Here is a 12,944-nt window from a genome sequence, read left to right as displayed (position 1 = left end):
TACACAATTAAGGAAATTTAATACTGTTAGTCGCGTATAAAATTGTTGTCATTAAGCTAGTCATATGTTCACAAGCCATTTCTAACCTAACATTCGTTGTTATTATTATTATTATTATTATTGTATGTGTAAATATATATGCTTTGAACAAAATATATATAAACATATTGAGCATAATCTTTTAATTAAAGTAATTAAAATACAATAGCGTTAAACTAAATCTTATATATGATGCACAAAATAAATAGTACCTAGGCAACAACAAATTACAATATTTGAACTTGTACGGTTGAGTAGATCCAAACTCTGAAACAAAGCAAATATGTTGAACGAAAAAAGTTAATACAAATATAAGTTCATATGAATTGTTGTTTTTAAGTTTTAAAAATGCTAGTAATTCATTCTGTTGTAATTTTTAAGTTATGTACTAAGTTTTAAGTAGGTTAGTGAACCACTATGTTGGATTAAGTTTTTAATTATATTTGTTTCTACACTATAAATAATTTTATCTTGCATGTTTGTAATGTTATTACTTCATNAATACCGCTCTCCCTCAGTTGGATTAACAGCAACAAGTCTGCCTATAACTGTAAGCTGTTTTCTAGGTTTCCAAGACTTGCTTGACTTACACCAAACAAAATAGCAAGGGAACTCTACATAAAGCAAGTTCAAAGTTCTTGCAAAATCACTTGAAAGATTCATTGCAAAGAATTCAGTTAACATAGTACGAGACGACTCTTCTCTGCTTACNTGCTAGTAATTCATTCTGTTGTAATTTTTAAGTTATGTACTATGTTTTAAGTAGGTTAGTGAACCACTATGTTGGATTAAGTTTTTAATTATATTTGTTTCTACACTATAAATAATTTTATCTTGCATGTTTGTAATGTTATTACTTCATTTAATGTTAATTTATAAAGTGCAAACTATTTTTATTTTTTATTTTGGAGTTTAAGTTGGATATGTCGAAAAAAAGGGTAAGCGGGAAGGCTATGCTAACAAAATTACGTGAGGTGTTTGATAGAATAAATAATAATTGTTTGATTATAGAATAATATAATGCAAACTATACTCACTTGTAATTGATGCACAATTAAANTCATCTCTGCAATTGCAAATCCAAATATGCGCCATGCAGCTTTAGGGGGCGAGATCCATCTTGCATTTTGGTATTCTTTAATTTCATCAATCACACGATCATCAGTGTTATCACCCAAAGTCATGCCTACTCTATCATGGCCTTTGTAAATATATTTATAAATGTACTTCACAGACTTAATACTGGCACAGACTTCCACATTTATATGACAATCAAACTTAAGTAATAACTGGGGATTATAAGGCACTATCCATCTATTATCAAGATTAAACCCTTTAACATGAACCAAAAAGGGTGTATTGCGTCTCTTATAAATAGGGTAAGAGTCATCAGCAAACTCAGTGGCATCGCTAAATAGTTTGGGGTATTTACTTTTACAAGTAGGTGCGGATTTGCATTTTCTTTGTGTCATGCAAGGGCAATTTGGATTAAGAAAACCACAAGGACCATGAACCATATGTTTTTTTACAAGATCGTACAACGCAGGTTGAAGATGTTTATCTGGTATTTCTGCCGATACAAAATTATCAACAAAAGAAGGAGACATTGCATGACATTTGTCTTTTAGAATAATAAGGAAATGAGCATGTGGCAATCCTCTCTTTTGGAACTCGATTACATAAGTGTATGCAGCAATTTCGCCAAAAAATTGTTTCTTTGTAATATCATTCTTAAGTTCCTGAATTTTTGCGTGGAACACTCTTGCAATCAAGTCTGGCCTATTTTGTGCATCGTCATTGTATTGCAAAAGGCCTTTAATTTCAGGCCAATTAGGGTTAGATGTCATGGTTAAAAACATATCAGGTTTGCCAAAGTTTTGGACAAGGGACATTGCATCCATATATCGACCACGCATATCTCTAGGACCTCCAATGAATGACGATGGCAAAATAACTCTGCGTCCGACCTCATTACCAAACACAGCACCCGTTCCAACGCTATCAACGAGGCCTTGAAAGTTTTCAGACCTAAACAACTGTTGTTTTTTCCTAAAATAATCTAGCCTTTGTGTTTCAACTTTAATATATATGTCAACAATAAATTGCTGAAATAATCTTCCAGTATGTAATAATAGAGAATTATCACTTGCTCGAACCTGAAATTTGTATGCATAATATTCTCTGCACGATATTGAGGAGCGCTTCCTACCTTCTCGAAACACCGCTTCCTCTGCTCGAATTAGATCATCAACAGATAATTGAGTGTTTGCATTAATAGGTAAAGAATTTACATAACCAAGAGGTTGTAAATTCCTTGATTGCAAGGCTCTTTGAATACCCTCATGCCATCCAACATCACCAAATGGGAATAACAAAGGGTATTGTAATGGATCATAACAACCATAATAGTATTGAATATTTTGTGACCGACCACAATGTGCATATACCCTAATATTCCTATTATCTTCAACTCCATCATAGTCTTCAATCCATACAGCAGCAACTTGAGAAGCAGTTGGCGAATTATAAAGTCTTTGATCCAATGAAGGTGAAGAGTTCAACAAAATACTAAAGTCATCAGAGTGAACAACATCCTTAAGACTTCTAAAGAAAGTTGCGTATGGATTGCAAGACATGACTTCTATCAAAGCTTTGACAATGTTCTCTTCCAATCTAGCAACACTTTCAACTCGATTTTGAATTTCATGGTCAGTGTCATAAAAATAGAGTTGCAAATTGCGCGGCGGACAACCATCAGGCAATAAGTCATTGATAAAATGATATATTTGCCCTTGAACTTTGAACGTATATATGCCTTTATTACGCTTACAAAGATTTTTATCATACTGATGAATGCCAAGCGAAGTAAAAGCAAATGTGTTGTTATAAGTCCTAACACATGTACGGAAATTCTTTGAAACATCATCAACTCCAGTGTACAGGTTTTTCAACACCAAAGGCATTTCGTTTGATACAAGTACAACTTCTCCCTTGCAACAGCAAAAAGCAGGTTGCTCATACTGAATGCGTTTAGCGCCACAATAAATACAGTCAGGAATAGCAGGCAGCACAAACGGTTCTGTTGTTCCACGGCGTTAACCAATAAACAATGAGAGGACATGGCGTTCATCATTCATTGTGTATAGATTATGTGGATTTATAAGAAAGGATTATAATTGGTGAATTTATGTGCGCATTGTCCCAAATGGCACATACACAGATGAATAATGTCACCGTACAATAAACCAGGGAAAAAAAAGAGTTACGACAATTAGTACAGTGTAAAAAAAATTTATAAAGTCATTGTTAATATCGATTTAGTTGTTCAGCACCTGTATTACATGGCAGAGGTGAAGGACGTGGTGGTTGTTCAGACGCGTTCTGAGGGTTTAAACATTGCATTTCATTTGGAATTTGTTGTTGTGATGACAGTTGTTTCCATGATTGTTTATTTTTACTTCTTTTACGCTCACGAATTTCTTCAGGCGTAAAGCGTGCACGGCTTTTCGAAAAGGATTGCATGGTTGAACTAAGTCAAACGTAAAAAACCACAACTCGTTGAATAAAGTTGTAGAGAAAGGTCCCAAAACTGAAAACGTGATAAAACACAATAAATGACTACTTCACATCAATAAGACAACAACTAAGTGTTTTAATGATGTGAGAAATAATTTTTGGAAAAAAATAATGTGAGAATTTAATTTTTTTTCCTAATGCTTTTATTCCAATGAGGAAAATAGGTCCATTTTAATATATGGATAACGCTTGTAGAAATGGCCCATACCCGACCAAGAATTGCCCTTCATCATGTTCATTCTTTAGCCATATCCTTTCTATAGATATCCACATTCAACGCAGATAACTGCAAAGGAAGAGAGACAAATGCCGACCGCTAGGAGAGAGAGAGAAATGCAGACCGCTAGGAGAGAGAGGTCGCCAGTCGGATCGAAAGTGGGAAGCAAGAACACTAATCGCTATTGCCAAGCCCTAATACCTACATTTCAACAACCACAACCATCCAGAGTTAAGGCCAGATAGGAGACAAGCCTGATCCTTCAGCGCCGATGACATCGCTTAAAGTGAGTAAGCAGGCTTGATCCGCCAACGCACACTATCGTCAACGCATGCCAAAGTCCCGAACTAAGCAGTTGATCGGAACAACCACCAATTTGTCAGGCCCGTCTCGCCGGTCGAGCAAGCGTAGCTCCGCCGTCTCCTTGACGGTCAAACGAAGGTCACTGGCGGTGATTCCAAAGGAATAGGCATATTTGTATATATTTCAAGAAATTTTCCATGTATAAGCCTAACTCTCTCACTCTCACTCTCACGGTCAATGAACGCTCACGGCATATCTCGCGCTCTCACAGAAGTGCGATTTAGTTCTCTCATTCTCACAGACGCAGACCTCGACCAGCGAATCTCACCAACGGGCGTGGCGAAAAGCGAGTCCTCCACCAGTCCTGCTCCGTGAGACCATGACAGCGACCAACCTGCTCAGTGAGTACTCTACTGCCTCTAAACCTCTACGCGACTAAGGTATTATTGCTCTAGTTGACTCATTTAATTTTGTTTAATTAATATTTTCTTTTTCTTTTATTATTGTTAATTGAGATGATTTTATGATTTTGATCTCTCAAAATGAAGTTATGATTTGGTTCTGAATATTGTTGTGATTGAATATGATTTGCTTATTGTTGACGGTTGATTTGTTGTGATTAATCGTAATTTTTTTTTAACATATGATTAATGATAATCTTGTCGTTATTCTGTGGCAGATCTTTTAGCTATTCACAAACTTAATGCTTGCCAGCGAGCAGTTTTAATTGTAGGTAAAAAAAATGTTAAAATGTTAAAATATATTATTATTATATTATTATTATTATTAGTATTATTATTTTTTTAATTATTATTATTATTATTATATTTTCGGTGGAAAGATGGAATTGTTGGAATGGGGAATGTTTTGTCTCCCTCTTTCCTTGAGTTCTTCCCACGCCGGATCACCATCTCCAAAGCTTAACTCCATTCAAAAAAATTTTTTGTCTTATTCTCTTTTCTTTCTTGCTAGCTAGAATCCATCATATTTATCTATATGGGTTATGTTAGAAGAAAAAATAAGGAGAAGAGAAGAGAGATAGAGGGATTAACGAAGAGAAAGAGAGAAGTTGCCGTGGGGAAATGAAAGAAGAGAAACAAATGGTTTTCTCTTCATTTTTGGCAGAGAAGAGAGAAATAAGTGGAAATCTCTTGTTCAAATTTCTTTCTTTTTATTATTACTTGGATTAATTCACAAGCTATGGTTGAATAATTCAAGGTAGTGAATCCCTTCTATTTGTATTACTATTTGGATTAATTTACAAGTTGTGGTTGAATAATCCAAGATAGTTGAGTGTTGAGGAGATACAAACCTTTTGTTCAATCCTTGACTCCTTGTTCTACTTCGCTAAAAATAATATTGGTTGAGTGTTCAACTATATTATTGTTAATCATTTTATCTTGGGAGATCGACACTACAACGCTCCTAGCAACATGGTAGGTAGCGAATCGGTTTTAAGGAAAATGTGTTATACGCGATTTGGATCTTTCTATTTCCATTTACATATTTTTATTTTCGGATTTATCATTTATATTCGAAATATTTTTTATTTTTCGAATTGTTACTTGCCAATTTATGTTTTGTTATTATTATTGATGTATTGATTTATTTACAGTACTCTCCTACTATTTTCTGTCGCGATCTATTAGAAGAATGGATATACGGATACAGTTTTTCCTTTTGCCAGTTCTACACTTTTAGAGAGAGAAAGTGAAGGCAAGAGAGAGAAAATGAGGATAGAGAGCAGCGAAGAAGAAGATGACTTCCCGTCAATCGAGACCGTAACCCCTCAGTCCAAGATCGACACCATTTATCAATCCAACTCTGAGAAGGTCCGCTCTCCTTCCCCAATTTCTTTATGTGAGGCTAAAACGAGTGAATCATTTACTAATGCGAACTGAAAGTTTTACTTGCTTGGCATTTCATTCAGATAAGCTGCCTTTTCTGTCTGGTTTTCTTCATTATTACTCTGTATTACTTTGTTTAATTATTAATTTTGTTTCCAAGCTGGGCTCTCTTTCGTTTGGGTTAGTTTTATGGAGAAATAAGATTTTAGGCTTTTAGCTCGCTTGTGTTCATGCCATTGTGCTTATCATCTTAAATTGTTTATGTATGTGCTGTATCAATGCTATTCATATCTTTCTCTGCATCCTAAAATGAGCATTTTTGGAAGGAAGGAGCTTAGTATTTATTTCGGATTTAGGAAGAAAAGAATCCTTAGACACTCAACTGAAATGGGAGTCAGATGCACCTGGTAATTATGGAGTGAGTGAATGAGTACGATTGTAATGGTGGAAATTAGGTTGGCTACTCATGGAATTCTTAGCTATGGATTTTTTAGAGGGATAAAGCATGAAAAAAACGTCACAGCTGCTAAGAATTAGCCTTGGAGTTTAGCTTTGGATATATTTTATTAGAATCTTAGAATGCATATTTGAATTGGTAAATTTGTATGCTTAGTTCTGGTCTATTTGATAGACTAATGTTTTTGTTTACTAATGGGATAACTATTGTTATATCAATAATGATGAATTAACTTCCATACGTTATATGTAAACTTTGGACTTGTGCATTAAATTTGTATCAAGTATCATAGCATTATTGAAATTCATATATGAACTTTCACAATTAATTGTCTTTATTGTTGTTTGTTGTAGGGGTTTAAATTATTAAACAAATGAGTAGTAGATAACTTGCTAAATATTTGCTGAGAAGCAAACTAAATTCCACCTAAATGGCTAAATGCGACATAAAAAATAAATAAGCATAAATGAATATAAATATAAATAATTTTGTAAGAATAGAAATAAGTTTTTACAATTAAAAGAGGTGTGCAAAGGTGTAATTTTTAACTCACAGTTTGAGAAGTGCGGATATCGAAATTGACTCAAACAAATGAGCAACAGATCACTTGATCAATAACCTGTTTTGAAAAAAAAAAATTATCAAGTAGGAAGATGAATACTATTTTTTTTTCTGTATGTATTAACCTTCAGCTCAAGTAAAGAGAGATTAAAAAAGCTGGAAATCTTTTGTTTGGTTTGAGCTATGGATATATGCGTAAAAAAGAGTTGATAATCTTTTGCTTTCTTTGAGGTGTGCGGATATACGTGTACTTTTACACGATTTTTTTTTAAAACATAGACATTTTAAATAAGTTGTAAGCCATGTGCCCAAGTAAAAAGTGACAATCTTTTGCTTTCTTTGAGATGCATGTATATACGTGTACTTTATAATTAAATAAGAATATTTTTTTTAAAACCATAAAGCTGCAAACCATGTGTCCAATTCTATAAGTTGATTAAATAATTTTTTGTTATATTTTTTAAGCATGAAGTTGAACAATTTGTCAGGATCTGTTGTAAATTGTGTATATATGTTTGTGTCTTAAGTAATGATGTATAAAATTATATATGTTTGTGGCTTAAGTAATGATACGACGAAGAACAAAGATGAAATATACATATCACAGCAAAATATATAGATATATCAGCCTAACAATGAAAGTTCAGCAGTTTAGGAAATTACATGGATATCATTTGGTAAGATCTCATGTCCTTCAAAATTATTGTTTTCACTTATTGTAGTATGAAAATTGTAAATTCGGAACTTAGCTTTTCATCATCAGTAAAAAAGAAATACCTGAACGTCGTTGTATTTTTTTTTTTTTTTGCGTAGATGTGATTCCACAGTGGTTTTGTAAGAATTTTTTTTAGCAAAGGTCGTAAAAAATTTTGGTATGGAAATGGCGTTGTTACAATGGCCATTTGTATTGAATGTTTTTAAAACTGTTTTTGGCATTTATTTCAATGTTATTTTATATAAATATATAAATATATATATATATATATATATAGTAAGTGCAGCATGAGTCACGTTGTACCCCACCCTAAATGTCGATTTGTTCTTTAAGCATAGTGAATTTGGTTGTCCAATCCAATCACTCCTATCATTTTGTTGTTGTATTCACCAAATAACAGGTTTACGCGATCCTATCTTTCTCATTATTGATGGTGGCGGCTAACTATTCTGACACAACAAAAAAAAAATCCAATCACTTAATTTTTTTTATATATTTATGGTCTTCTTAATCTTGTCATTATTGCTTTTTTTTTTTGTTTTGTAGATCTTTTTTTTGTTTTGTAGATCTTGTTTATGTTGTGGTCTCCCACCCTTCTATTATTGCATTTTTTTTACATCTTGTTTTTGTTTTATCAGTACTATTCATTGTTAATAATGCGTAATGAGTCATGCAGTAGTCTCCCACCCTTCTTTGTTTTATTCCCCATGACAACACATACACATACAAAAATTAGTGGAGTTGGTTTGCTTAGTGGAGGGGTGGGTATGCAGGTTAATAATATAATATTGAATCCTAAATTATGTATACATAGCATGCGGATATAATATTCAAAGAAGGCCCATGCAAATAGTGTTAGAGTTGTATTTAAGCGGCCTGAATTTGGACGGCCGATCATCTGCAAGGGCAAATATGGCATTCTGTTTGCAAAGCACATCCGCAAAAGCACAAGGTACAAGAAATTCCGCCGGAAAAAGTGTTGGGCAAATTATAAGTGACTCTTTATATTATTTTAAGATTTTAAGATTCAAAGAAGGCCCATGCAAATAGTGTCAGAGTTGTATTTAAGCAGTCTGAATTTGGACGGCCGATCATCTGCAAGGGCAAATATGACATTCTGTTTGCAAAGCACATTCGCAAAAGCACAAGGTACAAGAAATTCCGCCGGAAAAAGTCTTGGGCAATTTATAAGTGACTCTTTATATTATTTTAAGATATATATATATATATATATATATATATATATATATATATATATATATATTATATAATATAAAATATAACATTATAACCCCAGTACCCTAGTATATATATATAACTATCTTAACCCTAATCCCTAATTACATCAGTACAGCACGAAGAGGCCAACCCAGCCGCCCATCCCTTTCTTCATCTCGTTCGGCAGTCTCCCACACGGCGTTCGGCGAGGTGAGGAGGCGATGGCCGATGAGGCGAGGCGGCGAGGAGAGTTGGCGGCTATAGAACAAGATGGCGGTGAGATTTATTAGACAGGTATGGAGTCATTTTTTGTTCAAATCAAAACTTAATAAGTTTAATTCTTGTTCAGATTATGAGTTAATGTTTGTCGGTACTTTCTTTCTTGATAAATGACTACGATTGGAATCTCGTTTTGGCTGGAGATGTAAGTGATATTGTGCTATTGTTTTTGAGGATTTATTTAGAAAAGCAAAAATCAAGTTTCTAATCTTCTCTTGCTGATTTAAGTGAGATTTCGATTTTGAGTTCGGCTTCTATTTCGTTAAACTGGTTCTGTTTTATTTGATTTCAAGAGGAGAAAAATTTACCGGCTAAAAAACAAGGTATTTCTTCTCCGTGTGTTCATTCGTCTATACGAGCTTTACTATAGTGAAATGAAATTGTTGATGGATTCACGGGAGTTTCTTTCGTATCATGAAGGAATTGAGTTGTTTGTAATAATTGTTTTGTTATAATATTAGTTTGAAATGATAAGATGGACATTAGACATTGTGCTCAGGTGTATACATATGTGCTGTTTTGGTTATTCACTTGAACATTGTATCACCAGTTTCTAAACTTATCTTCTTTAGTTCAAGTGAGCACACATTATTAACTGGCGAAAGCATGCTCGCCGGAATTCATTACCGACGGTGAAGTCTTGTTGACTGCCGTTTAATTAGGGGCAGACATGGGATTTCTTGGGGGTGGTGCTTTGAATTCTTTAATGCACAAGGATTTGAATTTGGCCTGGAAACTTCTGGTGGCATTATGACGAAAATCATCCCTAGGAATACCACTCTTACCTACATCCAAGTCTGGGGTTTTATCAACTACAGCATATGGGCAAACCAGTGTAGAAACTTGAAATTAATGTGTTGCTGGCTTCTTACTCCATTTTGTCTTTTTTGATGTATTGATTAACTGTAATTTTATACTGTAATATGATACATAAATTTGTGATATTATGAATGTATTAGGATTTTGTTTAAAAATAAAAAAATTGTTTACTAAATGTAGGCTTTAAATAGGTTTAAAGCCTATTTAGGATCCATTTTGAAGCTTTTTTAAAGGCCTATGTATTATATAGGCTTTTAAACAGGCTTCAGGCCAGGCCATGCCAATTGTAGGCTTAGGCTTGAGCCTAATATAAAGCCTACATACAGCTCAGGCCCATGCTTTAAGATTTCAATGCAGGCCCAGGCCTAATTATCTAAATCCTAGCTTGGCCTGACCCATTTTCACCCCTACATATTCGTAGTATATGTTCAACAATTATGCCAACTCTGATTAAGATGTGGTTCGAACCTAATGCCTCTCTTATAAAAATTAACTGGGCATTTGCTTAGAGGGAATTACAATTCCATTCCAACTTAATTCCCATCTAATTCAGAAGGCAACTAAATTCTTCGTTTGGTTGAATTCTCTCATTTTCATGTAATTAGAATCCCATGCCCCCCTCCTCTGGGATTTTAATTTCGTGGATTTTAGGAAGAAAAAAAAAACAATCTTGAGACAAAATTACCCCTCCCCTTTTAACCTAAAATTGATGACTGACCTTCCCATCTAGATTATAACATGTATTATTCTACGCGTTCCTGAGCAATAATCATTTTATGCCAACCTTAATCAACCTTAATCAAGTATTTTTTTTCTCAGAAATCTCAAGTATTTAAATTTGATATGTGTATATAGCTTATTTGCCTAAATGTTGAACAACAAAATTTTTATTTTGTGCGTTGATCTATGCAATAGTGAATGATTTGAGTTGTGTGTTTGTTAACTTTGTTTATAATAGCGAATGAATTCTTTATTTCTATGCAATAGTGAATGAAAAGTTGCATTGTTTATAATTTTATAATAACAATGTGCAATTTTGACTTTATACTATTTATTCCTTTTCAATTCCCATGTATACCAAATATTGGAATTGAAATTCCTAGTAATTTTATTCTTGCAAATCAAACAATGAAATTTCGACTCCCAACTTTATTCTCACATTATTCTTTTCCCATGGAATTGCAATTCTTTTCCCACATAATTCATTCCCTCCAACCAAACGCGCCATAATGGGTAAGTTAAAAGTTAATCGAATATTCCATTACTAAAGTTTTACTAACAGGATGTGAAGTTATTTAAGGGAAGATGAAAACAGTATGGAGTATAACAGACGGTAAAGAAAGAAAATCAAAAAAAAGTATACTAAAATAAAAATAATATAATACATTTATTTGATTAAATAATTTCACAGTTATTTTTAATTCTCATAATAAACCTAACTTTATATTAGATAGATATGATATATAATGTACATGTTATGGGGTAAAGGGTTTCATAATATTATTATTCAATTATTTTATAATTCTTTTGTTATTTTAATGTATTTTCCACAGTACTAGATCATACCATACGCGTAACGGCGTAGATTTGCATGGGTTATGGGTATGTACCTTATATTATTAAAAAAAACAAAAGAAAATTAATAAATAAACTGGAGTGGTCCAAATAAATAATTATTTAATGTGTTTATATTTATATATACAAAGTGGAGTAAAATTTTGAGAGTAGCTGATAAGTAGGTATTCCTAATTTTACTCGTGCCCACACACTGCAATTAATTAATTAATTAATTAGTGGATCTTATAATATGTTAACCACTTTTAGGGATTGTAATTTAATTTAGTTCCATATTTATTGCACTTTAAATTTAGTTAACCTATGATGGCCAAAGGCCTTGTGGTCAAGCGGCATGAAGTGATTCTCTCAAGTGGGAGGTCATGGATTCGAGCCTCAGTGGGTTGAAAAACTATATGGACAAATACTACATGTAACAGGTCAATAGTAACAGTACACATTATTATGGACCTCAAACTCGACCTATATATTACTCTTCTTTTCCCTACTCATTTTCCACAATTTTGGTCCCTAATAATAATAATAATAATAATCTATACTATTAATAAAAACAATATCCTCAGTTTTAACTCCCCGCCCAAAACAGACCTATAGACCTATAATATTATGGTTTGCGTAATATTGTAAAATATAGTAATACAATTCCTATCCCTAATACAATTGTAAATTAAAATATAATTCCTAATAAAATATATTCTTCCTTATGTTCCTATTCGTAATACAATTCTAGACTAGAATTACTAATGGTAATAATTCAGTATATATATTTCTCTGCAATGCAATCTATATCTATACTATTAATAAAAACAATATTCTCAGTTTTAACTTTCCGCCCAAAACAGACCTATAATATTATGGTTTGCGTAATATTGTAAAATATGGTACTATCCCTAATACAATTGTAAATTAAAATAGAATTCCTAATAAAATATATTCTTCCCTACGTTTCTATTCGTAATACAATTATAGACTAGAATTACTAATGGTAATAATTCAGTATATATATTTCTCTGCAATGCAATCTATACTATTAATAAAAACAATATGAAAATTCAACCCGCAAGGCCAAACAATTTTCTGAACGACATTCGTGCATGCAGGTGTCGGCGCACGAGTCAAGATTTTTTAAGTTCATTTTGGGATTTCATTTGCACCCCCCCCCCCCCCCGCGCGAGAGAGAGAGCCTCTATGCTATACAATTCAATAAGCCTTAGAAAAACTCTTGTATAAGTAGTGGTGCAAACCACTTCTCAAACCAATGTGGGACAAAAGTTACTTGAAAGGTTTTTCTCTATATTTTTCTAACTCAAATGGGTCAACTTTGAGAACCAATTTCTC

General features: G+C 33.1%; 2 long non-coding RNA genes across 2 annotated transcripts; one reads left to right on the top strand and one right to left on the bottom strand.

Moving 5' to 3' along the window:
* Positions 1-256: 256 nt before the first annotated feature.
* On the bottom strand, positions 257-7,790 carry LOC116009840. Its single transcript, XR_004096859.1, has 3 exons — positions 7,778-7,790; positions 6,993-7,058; positions 257-306 (listed from the first exon to the last, which is right to left on the bottom strand). It is a non-coding gene; the product is annotated as an uncharacterized LOC116009840 (long non-coding RNA).
* A 1,272-nt stretch (positions 7,791-9,062) lies between these two features.
* LOC116010561 lies at positions 9,063-10,206 on the top strand. Its single transcript, XR_004096929.1, has 2 exons — positions 9,063-9,227; positions 9,785-10,206. It is a non-coding gene; the product is annotated as an uncharacterized LOC116010561 (long non-coding RNA).
* The last annotated feature ends 2,738 nt before the right edge of the window (positions 10,207-12,944 follow it).

Source organism: Ipomoea triloba, chromosome 2 (assembly GCF_003576645.1).
Source record: "Ipomoea triloba cultivar NCNSP0323 chromosome 2, ASM357664v1".
Lineage (NCBI taxonomy): Eukaryota > Viridiplantae > Streptophyta > Magnoliopsida > Solanales > Convolvulaceae > Ipomoea > Ipomoea triloba.
The sequence above is the reverse complement of the archived record's forward strand: the minus strand, read 5'-3'. Positions and strand labels throughout refer to the sequence as shown.